The following is a 15304-nucleotide window of genomic DNA, read 5'->3' as shown; positions in this document are numbered from 1 at the left end:
CTTCAGCCACCAGTCTAGGGGACATGAGGCAAAATGAACTCAGGGAACTCCACTGCCCTGTGCCTTGGGGGTTAAGGTCCCTGGCTGACCTGCCTTCCTTTCTTCATCTTTCAGAGTCGTCTTATACTTGTTTTATATATAATGCTTGAAGTTTTTGGTGGTTGTTAGTAGGAGGAAGGGGGAAAATTATGTCTTCTCCATCTTTCTGGAAATGAGAGTTCTACATATTGGAAGAGTTTGTGTGTGTGTGTGTGTTTTGTTTTTTGCTTTTTGGGGCCATACCTGAGACATATGGAAGTTCCCAGGCTAGAGGTCAAATCGGAGCTACAGCTGCTGGCCCATGTCACAGCCACAGCAGCATGGGATCCGAGCCACACCTGCAACCTACACCATAGCTTATGACAATGCCAGATCCTCAACCCACTGAGTGAGTCCAGGGATTGAACTTGGATTTTCATAGATCCTAGTTGGGTTTGTTAATAGCTGAGCCATGAAGGGAACTCCCACATAGGGAAGTTTATAGAGCTCCCCAGGTGATTCTAATGCAATTAGTGGTCACAATTGGAGAATCTCAGGGTTAGAGTGCTGGCACAGGCCAAGGTAGCTTTGGTGGAAAGACCCAAAGGACCTGGAATCTTCCCTAAGTAGAAGACTTTATGAATCCTTATGTATGTCCTTGTAAATTCTTATGTCACTTATATTGCTTTTCTGCCCATAGACTTATTTAGATGTTTTTCCTCCGTATTGCCTTTTTTTGAATCTGACTTCTGTTCCCTGAATATACAGTTCCCAAATGCAGATGTAGGAATAAAATCAGTCTTAGAGGCAGTGTTTATTGTGCTTCTACTGTGTTGAGGGCACAGTGCTTGGTGCTGAAGGTCAGAGTTAGATGAGAGAAGATGGTGACGTGAAGGAAATCAGTCTCGCTGGTGAGATATGGAAAGGCAGGCACAGTGACAGTGTTATGCATTGAGCACATACTATGTGCTGAGCATTCTGCTGTTTCATAACCTGTCTTACAGCTGTATTGCATGTTATTTTCTTCCTTTTGTCATTGTAGTTTCAAAGGCTACATATTAAGTGACTTTTTTTTTTTTTTTTTTTTTTTTTTTGTCTTTTTGCCATTTCTTGGGCTGTTCCTGCGGCATATGGAGGTTTTCAGGCTGGGGTCTAATCGACAGGAACTCCTAAGTGACTTTTTTCAAAGACGTTCTATATCTTATTCTGGGACAAAATTGGACCAAGGCTTTTGTGCTGGAACAAAGCTTTGCCTTTTCCACACAGGGATGTTCCACTGAGCTTTCTCCATGAGCATATTAATGGGGGTACTGCTGTGATGAGGTAGAATTCATCCATTTATAGTCTTCTCCAGAACCCAGGACAATTTTTAGAGGCAGCTGTTGTGGCTTAGTCTGTGACTTTGGAAGGGGTCTTGCAGGGGCCTGAGATGATGATTCTTGAGTTTTAAAAATATCACTGTAGCAGTTTTGTGGAGAGTGAGTCTTGGGGCGCGGGGGGCCGGGGGTGGGGGTGTGGAGTGCGCAGCAATGGAAAGGCCTGGAAAGACTGTTCAGGAAGGTCATCCCGCATTTCAGGTGAGAGATGGCAGTGGCTGCAACTAGGGCCTGTGTTCTGCTTTGGAAGTTGCTAAGAAGTAGAAGACAGGAGTTCCGTTGTGGTGCAGTGGTTAACGAATCTGACTAGGAACCATGAGGTTGCGGGTTCAATCCCTGCCCTTGCTCAGTGGGTTAACGATCCGGTGTTGCCGTGAGCTGTGGTGTAGGTCGAAGACGAGGCTCGGATCCTGCGTTGCTGTGGCTCTGGTGTAGGCCAGTGGCTACAGCTCCGATTCGACCCCTAGCCTGGGAACCTCCATATGCCACGGGAGCAGCCACAGAAATGGCAAAAAGACAAAAAAAAAAAAAAAAAAAAATAAAAAAAAAGAAGTAGAAGACATTGTTTAGTCTGGGATGACCACATGTATAAGTAAAGAAGGAAACGGGCAGCTTTTAGGTAAGCAGAAAGGAGTGGGGGGTGGCTCTGTGGTATGAATGGGGGAAAGGAGGGTTTCCGTGTGGGGATTTATTTTTTTAAGGGGGAAAGAGATAATAATAAAACCATAGATTGGCATTCCTATCGTGGCTCAGCGGTTAACGAACCTGACTAGTGTCCATGAGGACGCGGGTTCGATCCCTGGCCTCGCTCAGTGGGTTAATGATCCAGCATTGCCATGAGCTGTAGAGTAGGTTGCAGACACAGCTCGGATCCTGCATTGCTGTGGCTATGGTGTAGGCTGGCAGCTGTAGCTCTGATTGGACCCCTAGCCTGGGAATCTCCATATGCCATGGGTGTGGCCCTAAAAAGACAAAAGACAAAAAAACAAAACAAAAACCCAAAAAACAAAACCCATACATAATGAAGAAATGGTAGAGAGGTAGGAGGATCCATACATACCTCTGGAGACTTTAAATATTGGGCTTGACAGATGGGACTTCATCTTGTAAACAGTGGGGAGCAAAAATGTGTGCCTCTAGGGAATGATATGCACACATGCATATGTGTACACACATGCAAAATCATGTGTTAGGAAGAAGAAGTGGATAAAAGTTGTGTAAAAATAGAAAAGAGCACTGAGGCCGTCTCCACGTATGAGGACCTGAACCAGGGTGACCATGGTGGGCATGGAAATGAAGGGGTAGGTGTAAGAGGAATTGCAAGGAAAGGCTTGGGACAGCAACGAATATTGTGTTCTTAGGGCCAGGATATATTTGGGAAGGAGAATCAGAAGTAGAAAAGGTACAGAATTAAATAGTCTTCACTTCCAAGGAACTTACCTGAGTCATTACAACTCATAGGACAAAGCTTTAAATGCCATCACTCTAACATCTGAACTGCATGAGCTTGAAAGGTAGTTAAACTTTCCTCCTCTGTATCTGGTCCACAGCTGTTCATCATGGGCTGGGCCCTTAGCTAAACTATGTCTTAATATCCTGTATGGGATTCTCTTTTTCAGAGCAATCCTGCTGTCTTTACTATTTCAGAGGTTAGGAAGCGTATTAGGCTCTTGAGATTTGGCAGGTTAAGTTCTGTTTAGCCAAAATGATGAGAAGGAGGCTGTATCGTTTGAGCCCTTCTGTGAATTGAGGAAAGGGCTGAGTGGGATGCTAATAAAAGCTGTCAACCCTAGATAGTTGACAGTCTCAGCAAGTCAGAATTAGGGCGTCTCGTTCTCCCTCTCAGCGTCTAGTGAAAGTTGCTTCAATATGAAAACTTCGGGTGGGGATTCTATAAGTCACTGGCAAATCCATAATGGGTTTCTAAGGCTAATTAGATTGGGACATAAAATGCAGCTCCTTTTGTGTCCCTGGGCTTTCTGTTAATCCTTACTGTCTATATTAGAATTATTTCTGGTGTCTCCCATCTTCCTCCACTTCCAAACCCCCTCCAGGTGGTCCTCCCTGGCTGTGGGATGCTGAAACAAACACCATGTCTGATCCACTTTGTAATTTCTAGCGCTTAGCACAGCGCTTGACACATTATAGATGCCCCACTGGTCTGGAATGAACAGATGAATGAAGAGGGTGTCATTGGCTATACACTGCTTTGTTCCGCACCACATTTCCCTGAGAGTCTCTGCCAGGAAGGGGATCCCGAACATGGCTCTTACCCCGTTTAGTATTTCTGCTTCTCCTGCCCATCCAGTTGTCATCTGAGTCATGTTGGTTGTATTTTCCAAAATGATTTTTGTGGCAAGAAGGCAGTGTTTGGTGGCTCTGCCCTCCCAGCCATTCCCTTGGCAAGATGGTAAAGATTTTTATGGTATGGGTCTCACTTTGCTTCTCCAGAAGGTGATCTCGCCTGTGGCCTGAGCTGGCTTTGCTCTTGTAGATCGTGGGTGAAGACATCAACTCGGTGCTCATCTTTGAGGCTCATCGGATACTAGTTTCCCCCACCTCCCAACTCTTCATGGATTCTTTGCCCTTGAATTGCTATGTCACCATTTGCTTTATAATCTCTTAGATGTGTGCTCATCTGAGCACAGGCCTCTTAAACTGTGGTTAGACTTTTGTCTCGTCCATGGTGTTGGCACAGTGCCCAGCACACGGTAGCAGCTTGGTAAATAAACACATGGAGTGGCATGTGGACTTTGGCAAGGCTTGGGTTTGTCAGAGTGAAGCTCTGGGTCCTGTGAATGTCAGGTGCCTGATGAATGTGATGCCCTTTAGTGATTCCTTATTTCCTCTTCTCAGCAGTAGCTTGAAGTTGTTTTTCATTAAAAGTACATCTGAAGCATACACTTGAGACTGCTGACTCACCTCTTCTAAGGGAGAAGCCTCGACGCCTTGAATGTGTCATGTGGGAGGCATACAGTCCCTCCTCTCACCTCCCCATTCCAGCGTACTCTTTTCTCATAATCATCTGTTTACTTTATTCAGACAGGCCAGGGTCTGTGAGAATAGGATGAGGCATGGAAGAGTTCTGCGCTGGTTGCAATGCCAGTCCTACCCTTTGCTGGACCAAACAAGCCTTGAACAACTGACTTAATATCTCCGATCCCCTAGTCTGTTACTTGGAGCCTAAATCTTTTTTTTTTTTTTTTTTAAAGTAAAGTTGATTTACAATGTTGTGCCAATTTTTGCAGTACAGCAGAGTGACCCAGTCATATATACATATACATATATATATATGTATATACATATGTGTATATATATATATATATATAGGTTCCTTTTCTTATCTTCCATCATGGTCTATCCCAGGAGATTGAATACACTTCCTGTGCTGTACAGGAGGACCTTATTGTTTATCCGTTCTAAATGTAATAGTTCACATCTACTAACCCGAAACTCCCAGTCCATCCCACTCCCTCCCACCCTAACCTCCTGGCACCCACAAGTCTGTTTAAAACCTAAATCGTAAATGATTTCTGAGGGTTCTTTCAACTTGAGCACGCTTCGATTCTGTTTTATTCTTCCCATAACTTCTGCAGATCATCCCCCTTTCCTTGGTGAAGTCACATCCCAGTGACTTAATGCCCACATACTGATTGACAGGTCAATTACAGCAAACAGCCAGAACACAGCTAGACCACATGTGGGGCTCAGCATGTGCCCGGCTGTGCAAGTGCCCGCTCTCTGAGGTATGGGAGGCAGGAACTTGTGCTCTTTCTGCCCCTAGCTGTTCATCAATATGTTGCTCAAGTGTAAGTATACCTAAAGGAGGATTTGTTCATTACTTGTCTGCTGTTCTCAAATATTTATACCATTTCCTGCTCCATTAAAAAAAAATACCTTTTTTGGAGTTCCCGTCGTGGCGCAGTGGTTAACGAATCCGACTAGGAACCATGAGGTTGCGGGTTCGGTCCCTGCCCTTGCTCAGTGGGTTAAGGATCCGGCGTTGCCTTGAGCTGTGGTGTAGGTTGCAGACGCGGCTCGGATCCCGCGTTGCTGTGGCTCTGGCGCAGGCCGGTGGCTACAGCTCCGATTCAACCCCTAGCCTGGGAACCTCCATATGCCGTGGGAGCGGCCCAAGAAATAGCAAAAAAAGACAAAAAAAATACCTTTTTTAAGTCTTCCTCATCAATTTTTTTCCCTATGGCGGTCAGAAGAGAAGAGTTTTGAAAAACAGCAGAACCCTATGGGGTTGCATTCTGCAGAAAGACAAAGGAGAAAAAGACTGAGCTGCAACCTTAGATTTAGCAGACATTCAAGCAGGAAGAAGCCTCTGTGTGCTTCACAGGGACCAGTGTCTTAGCCTTAAAGGGCAGCCCACTTTTCAAGGGTTAACCCTCAGTGTTGCTGCCTCAGAAACCTAATTTTGTATTTCAGCAGTGCTTTGCAGCCCAGCTGCACCTTGGGATCACCCCGAGGACTTACAAATACAGAGGGATGCTTATTTCATATATCTGGGTGGGGGTCCCACCATAATTTGATTGTTTTATGATTTTTATTTTTTCCATTATAGTTGATTTCCACACCACTATAATTTTAAAAGCTCTGAAGTGATAGCTGTGTGCAGCCAGAACTGCTGAACTGATTCACAGATCAGGTGCATTTATGAGCAGACCTGGGTTTCTCAAATTGACATGCCTGATTTATTAGGCCAGAATGCCTTTTGATGGATTTACAATGAGATGTGCAATTGAATGACTGACTGGATATTCTTGTGGATGCAGAACTAGCAGTTATCTCCTGACAGGTAAGAGGGTGGGGATTGGAGGGGCATAGATCCCCAACAGAAGGTGAGTTGGGTATATCGAATGCCAGAAGGCCAGGAGGGTTCGAGGTATCCTCCCACACAATGGTGATTGGTTTCCCTGGTGATGCCACAATATTAAAAGTGTGTAGGTCAAAGCTCTTCCCTGCCTACAGAATATTTGGTGGGACACTGCCAGCAGTTACCTTTATAGGTTGCGTGTGACTCTGTCCAGGGCTAATCAGCGCCTCTCTCTCCTCCCCGAGATCCCTTCTTTCTTTACCTTTGTGAACACACAGTCACAGAATGCACAGCCTCTTTGGGCCTTGGGAATTTCTCCCATCATCTCTATGTCCCCTGCTCTCTCTCTTGCTACTCTCCTTCCCCCTCTTCCCCTCCTCATATATTTTTCTGCCTTAGACTGGAATCGTCATTTCTCCAGGAAGACCTGGCATCTTTTAATGAAAAATTGTTTCTCAAGACCACCACATGGGCATTTGAGATGCTGACTTTTTTTTTTTTTGGGTTGGCCATTGTTTCTAGGTCTTTTTTTCAGTGGACAGAGTTGAGAAACTAAAGAGAGCATGAAAATGAATGTAATAGGAACATACTTGTCAGTTCACACTGATATTTGCAATTTGAATTCAATACTACAGGCTTTTTACCTGATCTTTTCTATGTTTCGTCTGTTATTTCTTCCACACCATGAATTCTGATTCAAATACACAGGGAGTGACAGAATTAAGCATTCCGTAATTACTCATTTACTTTATCCCATGATATACAATCAGCAGTCTCAGAATAACAGTACTAATGCCAGAATTAATTATGACACTGAAAGCATTTGAAAACTGATTTTTGCATATGCCATCCTCATCTTCCAGTATTTTAAAAAAAAGTGAGGGAGTTCCCATCATGGCTTAGGGGAAACAAATCTGGCTAGTATCCATGAGGATGCATGTTTGATCCCTGGCCTTCCTTAGTGGGTTAAGGACCCAGCATTGCCATGAGCTGTGGTATAGGTCACAGATGTGGCTCTGATTGGGCATGGCTGTGGTGTAGCCTAGCAGCTACAGCTCCGATTCAACCCCTAGCCTGAGAAACTCCATATGCCACTGGTGCGACCTTAAAAAGACCAAAGAAAGAAAGAAAGAAAGAAAGAAAAAAAAAAAAAAACCAAAGAAGATTGTACTAGATCATTGTGGTAGACTGAAAAATGAACCTTCAAAAAGTGTCGAGGTGCTAATCTCTAGTATTGGTGAATGTTACTTGATATGGCAAAGACATTGCATATGTGATTAAACATCTGAAGATAGGGGAGATTACCCTGGATTATCTGGGTGGGAAAATAATGCCATCACAAATGTCCTTATAAGAGGGAAGTAGAGGGAGATTATAGACAGAGGAGGAAAAGACAGTGTGATCCTGGAGGCAGAGATTGGATGGATGTGGCACAAGCCAAGGAGGGCTGGCAACCAGCAGAAGTCGGAAGAGCAAGGAACAGATTCTTGCATAGAACCTCTGGAGGGAGGGCAGCTGGATGGCATCTTGATTTGGGCCACATGACACTAATTTTGGATTTCTGGCCTCCAAAACTGTGAGAGAATACACTTCTGTTATTTTAAGACACCAAATTTGTGATAATTTGTAATAGCAGCCATAGGAAACTAATACAATTATATAGCCATTACACATTGTCTTTTTTTTTTTTTTAAAGCCTTGCTTATCTTAGTTCTTTAATAACTACATATTTAATACTTAACTACCAACACTTCCATGTCTCTAGTCATTTTGGTCATCTGAAATTCATTCTCTAGTATCCTTGGAAAGGGCTCATGGGACAAGTATTTCCCAATTTTTTTTTTTCTTTTTTCTTTTTAGGGCTGCACCTGTGGCATGTGGACGTTCTGGGCTAGGGGTCAAATCAAAGCTGCAGCTGCTGGCCTACACCATAGTCACAGCAATGCTAGATCCAAGCCACATCTGTGACCTACATTGCAGCTTGTGGCAGCGCAAGCTGAGTAAGGCCAGGGATCAAACCTGCATGCTGAGACACTAAGAGGGGCCCTTAACCTGCTGAGCCACAGTGGGAACTCCCACCCTCCCATCCTGATTTTTTTTTTTTTTTTTAAGTTGGTGAAATTAAACCAACAAAACCCTTGGTTCACTTTTCTTTTATCTTAGATATTACTCCATTTTCTTCTTGCATAAAGCTTGTAGTCTGATAATCTTAATTTTCTCTACCTTGTAATTCAAGTACTTTTTTCCCCTTAGATGCCCAAATGATCTTTCTCTTTAAATTCCTATAATTTCACTAGAGTATATATCTTGACATTGGTTGAGTTGGTAGTCTCAGGTATGTAATATGCTCTTTAAATATAGTGATTCAAATATCTTTCTTTTTTAGGAAAGTTTTCATGAATAACGTTTTTAGACTTCTGTTCCCTTGCTTTGGTTTTGTTTTTCAAGAACCTCTCTTAACTATATATTGGCTTTTCTTTGTCCATCTTCAGTATTTGTCACTTTCAGATCCCTTTTATCGCTTTCTATATTTGTTTTTTATTTAAAAACTTTCCCTACTTTTCAGGCATTTTAAGGTGGTTTTTTCATGTATTCCTTTCTGTTCAGTTTTTATTTCTAAAATGATTTTCTTTTTAAATTTTTTGATTCTTTTTTGAATTCAGTCCTTCATTTCTGGATTTTCATAATTTATGTTCTCTCATATCTTGCATAATTTAAAGTATTTTTAAGCTCATTCTGAAATAATGTTATATTTTTATCTGTTTTGGAATATGTCTTTTTGGCATGCTTTTTATTATCGCACATCTCTGGAGATAACATTTTGCTGCTTGTTCCCTTTTTCTTACAGAAATGTCAATGGAGTTGACCTTGGTACTTTGGTTAATTTTTATGTGAACCTGTTCTCAAATTTTAAGAAAATGACAAGTTCAGTAGCATTTCTAACTTCACAATTCCTCTTCTGCTGTTTTCATGTAGATGAGAAAACTGTGGTGGCCCTATTCCCTCTCCCACTTTTTTTTTTTTTTTTCCTTTCTGGCCATGCCTCCAGCATGTGGAAATTCTGGGGCCAGGGATTGAACCCACACCGCAGCAGTGACCCTAAGCTGCTGCAGTGACGATGCCAGCTCCTTAACCTGCTGCACCACAAGGGAACTCCTCTCTCTCCCACTCTTATCTGAACTTTCCCTTTTGTCTCTGTTGCCTGTCCTGCTCAATTTTGATTTTATTTCCAGTGATTTCTCCTCAGCGTGGGATCCTGCCTAGTGAGTCAGTTTGGAGAGTTTATAGGGGCTGGGGTGTTCCAACCTTCTTCACCGTGGGCCCCCCAAACCCCTCATTTCAGCTGTATTTCTTGAGATTTCCCACTGTGCTCTTCAAGAACACCTGTTGGCCCTTTGGGGGTTCTCCTTCAGGTTCATCATGTGTCCCATTGCTCCCCTTGGTTTTTCTTTTCTTTTTAAAGGGCTGCACCCACAGCATATGGAGGTTCCCAGGCTAGGGGTTGAATCAGCCACAGCAAAGTGGGATCTGAGCTTCGTCTGCAACAGCTTATGGCAATGCTGGATCCTTAACCCACTGAGCGAGGCCAGAGGTTGAACCTGCCTCCTCATGGTTACTAGTCAGATTTGTTTCCCCTGCACCACGATAGGAATTCCATGCTTACCTTTGTTTTTTTCCCATGGGGACACCATTTTCCTGGCGGTTAGTGATTTGTCCCCATCTGCATGTATTTTGGGGCTTGTGAGAATACCTTGTCACTAAATTCTGTTGGATGTTGTCCATGAGTTTTAGATCTTGCTATTGAGTTGCTCTATTTTAAGAACTGCAGAAGATCAAATAATTATACTGCCACCATTTTCCCCGAATTGGGATATCATCTTTTTATTTTCATTACAATAAGGCAAATGGCTGGCTGAGACTTTAAAAGTCCCCACCTCCACAGAGCAGCAAAAGGTGTAAATATTTGAGAACAGCAGACAACGAATAAATCTTGCTTACGTGTACTTACACTTGAGCAACATATTGATGAACAGCTAGGGGCAGAAAGAGCACAAGTTCCCACTTCCCACACCTCAGAGAAAGAGGGAGAGAGGGCACTTGCACAGCCGGGCACATATTGAGCCCCACGTGCGGTCTTGCTGTGTTCTGGCTGTTTGCTCTAATTGATCTGTCAATCAGTATGTGGGCATTAAGTCATTGGGGTATGACTGCAGAAGATATGCAAAGAATCAAACAGAATCACAGAGTGTTCAAGTTAGAAGGAACCTCAGAGACCTTCAGGTGCTAAGTCACTGTTACTTTACAGACCAGGGGACTGGAGTACAGAGAGACAAAGTGACTTGTTCAAGGCTTTTTTGGACCAACAAAAGGTAGGGACTGGCACTGCCACCAGTGCAGAACTCTTGCATGCCTCAGTCTAGTCTCTCAGACCCTGGCCTCACTGTTCAGTAATGAGTAAACAGACTATTATGAAGTGAAGAGGCCTTTTGTAGAGTAAATTGAAGGGTATTCATTCTTTTGTTTTAAGAAGTTCAGGGTTTCAGTTAGTGGGTTTCCTTAAAATAGAGGCACACATAATTGGGTGTTTGCGTGGAGTAATTGAGGGGCGGAACAGAGGATTTCATCAGTATCACAGCTCTCCCATAGAAGGATCAAGACAGAACCTGAAGTCCTGACTACATTGGTCCCGCTGAACTTTTCACTCCGTCAGGTGATAAATCTGGCCTTGACACTTTGAAGAAAAGGAAGCGTCTGTCTGAAGGCAGTATGGTATTCATTGAATGATAGTGTATGACTGATGATTTAAGGAGTTGGTATTTATTCATTTCAACATGTATTCCCCTAATGGTCTTCTTGTCTCTTTGGCCAAGGACATCGTAATTCATAGTTGTGTACCCAGTGCCTGGGTACATGATTTGTGTTCCATATATATTATATTCATTGAATGAATCTGTCTGGAAAGGTGAGGCTGATACATGAAAAGATGAACAAACTCATACTCCCTTGCATGGTTGAATACTGACTAATATGCCACAAATGCTGAGAAGAAAGAAGGTGTGCAGTATAGGGAGCCTTCCTGGATGAAATGTTAGAGGATTTGAGTACTTGTTTCTCTCCTGTGCTCACTGTCACAAGCTCTTATTGCTATAGTGCTGTGAGAGTGACTTCAGATGAGGGAAGACCATAGGAATGGTGCATTTTTTCATCAGAGAAAAGTGGTTCCTTGAAGAGAGAGGCAAGTGTTAAGCTGCTGAATTTTCATCCCTACCCCAGCCCGTTTTCTTTTCTGGCCTTTCAAATGTTTTAATTACTGTGTTTGATCTTTAGATTCTTCACGTGAGAGAGTTATTATAGCTGTCCCTTGGTATCCACTGGGGCTTGGGTCCAGGACCCCTGCAGATAACCAAAATTCAGGTTGTTCGTCTCATATAAAATTGTGTAGTATTTACATCTAACCTACTCACATCCTCCTGTATATTTTTAATCATCTCTAGATTACTTATAATACCTAATACAATGTAAATAGTATGCAAATAATTGTAAATACTATGCACATAGTTGCTGGCACGTGGCAGATTCAGGTTTTGCTTTCTTGGGAACTTTCTGGATTTTTTTCCAGAATATGCTTCATCTACCATTGGTTCAGTTTGCACACGTGGAGGGTTGACTGTATTTCCACTTCCAGGTGGGAACATTGCGTCTTAGCCTCTGAGTATCATAGCATCCCTTGGTGAGTGAAAAGCAGTTGCCAGTGGAATTTCAGGCCTCCAGAGCCCTGTTATATTGCATGCCATCTCTCAGAGCTCCTCTGAGCAGAGGATCCTTGGAAATATGCGAAGAGAAGAGGATCACAGAAGAAAAAATTATCAACAAGTACTTCCTGAGTACTATGGCAAGCCAGGTACAGTGCTTTGTTATAGGGTTATGACCTTGAGCAAGAAGACTGTATTGGCTTCAACGGTCATGTGATGTCAATACCTGTGGTAGAGCTCATGCAAGGTTGACATGTCCTGTGGACTCCAAAAATATCCAGGCAACAGAATAGAGTGCTTTATCATGATTTTCTTTTCTTTTCTTCTTTTTTCATGGAAGGGGCATTAGGTGTGTGGTAGGACTTTTGTCTCTCCCCAGGCTGCATGTATAGATGGGTGGAGGAGGTACTGGGGATAAGTTCTTGAAAAATTTTAGCTGTACACAGCAGGTCATATGAACATGGACCACAGTATAATTTCTTGTCCTTTAGGACTTGTGCTGATTGTGACAAGCAAGGTGGGTGTAAGTTTGTTCTGGCAGCCTGGTTATCCTGGAACTAAGGACTCGGCTGGTGTGAAGTGTTCTTTGTAACCTTCCTAGCCTTCCTCAAAGCCAGTTATGTCTGTGTGCATATGGTGTGAGAGACCTGTGCTAAAGGCAGAGTATATAGAGTGGAACTGAGTTGTTACTTGCTCAGGAGGGGAGAAGATCTTGGCCTACTCTTGCCTCTCCCTGAAAATGGATTTGGTCTTCGGATGGAGGGACCCTGATGGCTTCTTAAACATGGGTTGGTTCCCCGGTCATTCTTCCCCATGCTCATAACTTCTCATCTTCCTTTGGGATGGCAGGTGGGTTGCTGGGGAGGGTAATGTTTTTTATAAATTTTATTGGAGTATAATTGACTCAGAAAATTGTGTTAGTTTCAAGTGTACAACCGCATAAATTAGTTATACATATACATACATCCATTCTTTTCAGATTCTGTCCCCGTATAGATTATTACACAGTGATGAGTAGATTATCCTGTGCTGTACAGTAGGGCCTTATTACCTATCTATTTTATTTATTGTAGTGTATATATGTCAATCCCAATCCCCTAATTTATCTGGGGAGGGTAACTTTAGCTTGTTTTGCAGACTTTGGTCTCATCAAAATGCTGGGGGTGTGTGTAGAGACAGATGTGGTAAACTCCTACTTGATTTATTCTAGTGGCTGTACCAATTTACATTCCCACCAACAGCACAAGGGTTCCCTTTCCCCACATCCTCACCAACACTTATTTCTTGTTTTTTTTTGTTTTGTTTTGTTTTTTTGGTCTTTTTAGGGCCATACCTGCAGCATATGGAGGTTCCCAGGCTATGGGTCAAATCAAAGCTATAGCTGCCAGCCTATGCCACAGCCACAGCAACCCGGGATCTGAGCTGCATCTGCGACCTAACCACAGCTTATGGCAATGCCAGATCTTTAACCTGTTGAGCGAGGCCAGGGATCAAACCCGCATCCTCATGGATACTAGTCAGATTCATTTCCACTGAGCCATGATGGGAGCTGCTATTTCTTTCTTTCTTTTTTTTTTTTTTTTGGTCTTTTTGCCATTTCTTGGGCCGCTCCCATGGCATATGGAGGTTCCCGGGCTAGGGGTCGAATCGGAGCTGCAGCTGCCAGCCTACGCCGGAGCCACAGCAACGCAGGATCCAAGCCGAGTCTGCGACCTACACCACAGCTCATGACAACGCTGGAACCCTGACCCACTGAGCAAGGCCAGGGATCGAACCCTCAACCTCATGGTTCCTAGTCAGATTCGTTAACCACTGTGCCATGACGGGAACTCCCTTTCTTTCTTTTTTGAACAGTCCAGTTGACGGACTGTTCTCCAAGTCCATGATCTGTTCATTTTTAAACTGGATTTTTTTTTTGTTGAATTGCATGAATTTCTGTATATATTTTAGAAATTAATCCCTTTTCAGATATATATTTTTTGTCATTCAGTGTGTTGCCTTTTTAGTTTGTTGCTTTCCTTTGCTGTGCAGAGGTTTTTAGTTTCATGTAGTCCCACTTGTTTTTTACTTTTGTTGCCTTTGCTTTTTCTAAAAAATCATAGCCAAGACTGAAGTCACAGAGCTTATTGCCCATGTTTTCTTCTAGAAGTTTTATGGTTTTTTTTTTTTTTTTTTTTTTTTTGTCTTTTTGCTATTTCTTGGGCCACTCCTGCGGCATATGGAGGTTCCCAGGCTAGGGGTCGAATCGGAGCTGTAGCCACCAGCCTATGCCAGAGCCACAGCAATGCGGGATCCGAGCTGCGTCTGCAACCTACACCACAGCTCACGGCAATGCTGGATCGTTAACCCACTGAGCAAGGGCAGGGACTGAACCCGCAACCTCATGGTTCCCAGTCGGACTTGTTAACCACTGTGCCACGACGGGAACTCCGGTTTTGGGTCTTATAATCCACTTTGAGTTAATTTTTGTGTATAAGAAGGTTGTCCAGATTAATTCTTTTGCATGTGGCTATCCAGTTTTTTCAACACTATTTATTGAATAGCTTGTCCTTTCCCCATTGTATATTCTTGGCTGTTTTGTAATGAACTAATTATATGTATATCTGTAGGTATGTTTCTGGCCTTCCATTGCCCTATGTATGTTGTATGTCAGTGCCATGCTATTTTGATTATTGTAGCTTTGTAATACAGTTTAAAATTAGGAGGTTTGATGCCTTTAGCTTTTTTCTTTCTCATAGTAATGCCAAATCTGAGCCCTGTCTGTGACCTACACCACAGCTCACAGCAATGCTGGATCTTTAACCCACTGAGTGAGGCCAGGAATCGAACCCACAATCTCATGGTTCCTAGTCGAATTTGTTTCCACTGCATCATGATGGGAACTCCTGTCTTTCTAACTTACTTCACCTAGTGTGAGAATCTCTAGTTGCATCCATACTGCTGCAAATGGTATTATTTTGTTCTTTTTATGGCTGAGTAGTATTCCATTGTGTATATATACCACATCTTAATCCATTCGTCTGTCAATGGACATTTAGGTTTCTTTTCCTGATAGTTCATTGTCAGTGTATAGAAATGAAATACATTTTTGTATATTGGTTTTATATTCTACAACTTTATTGAATTCATTTATTCCAACAGTTTTTTGATGGCGTCTTTAGGGTTTTCTATATATGGTATCTTGTCATCTGCAGATAGTGACAGTTTATGTGTTCTTTGCAGTCTGGATGTCTTTTATTTCTTTTGCTTAAATGCTCTGGCTAGAACTTCCAATATTATGTTGAATAAAAAGTGGTGTGGCAGGGCATCCTTGCCTATTCTCCTACACTTTACTC

The 15304-nt window shown here is 42.8% G+C and overlaps 1 protein-coding gene across 6 annotated transcripts in view; it reads left to right on the top strand.

The window, feature by feature from the left end:
* C4H1orf226 (chromosome 4 C1orf226 homolog) overlaps positions 1-15304 on the top strand; it is a 342511-nt gene that overhangs the window by 13287 nt on the left and 313920 nt on the right. Inside the window, exon 2 of one of the 6 annotated variants that reach the window (XM_021089505.1) lies at positions 5965-6198. The exons of the other annotated variants lie outside the window; for them this stretch is intronic. The gene's annotated coding sequence lies outside the window, so the exon portion shown is untranslated. The remainder of the gene's footprint in view (positions 1-5964; positions 6199-15304) is intronic. 6 annotated transcript variants of the gene reach the window in all.

The sequence above is a fragment of the Sus scrofa genome, chromosome 4 (assembly GCF_000003025.6).
Source record: "Sus scrofa isolate TJ Tabasco breed Duroc chromosome 4, Sscrofa11.1, whole genome shotgun sequence".
Classification (NCBI taxonomy): Eukaryota; Metazoa; Chordata; class Mammalia; order Artiodactyla; family Suidae; genus Sus; species Sus scrofa.
This window is presented reverse-complemented; position numbering and strand designations above follow the sequence as displayed.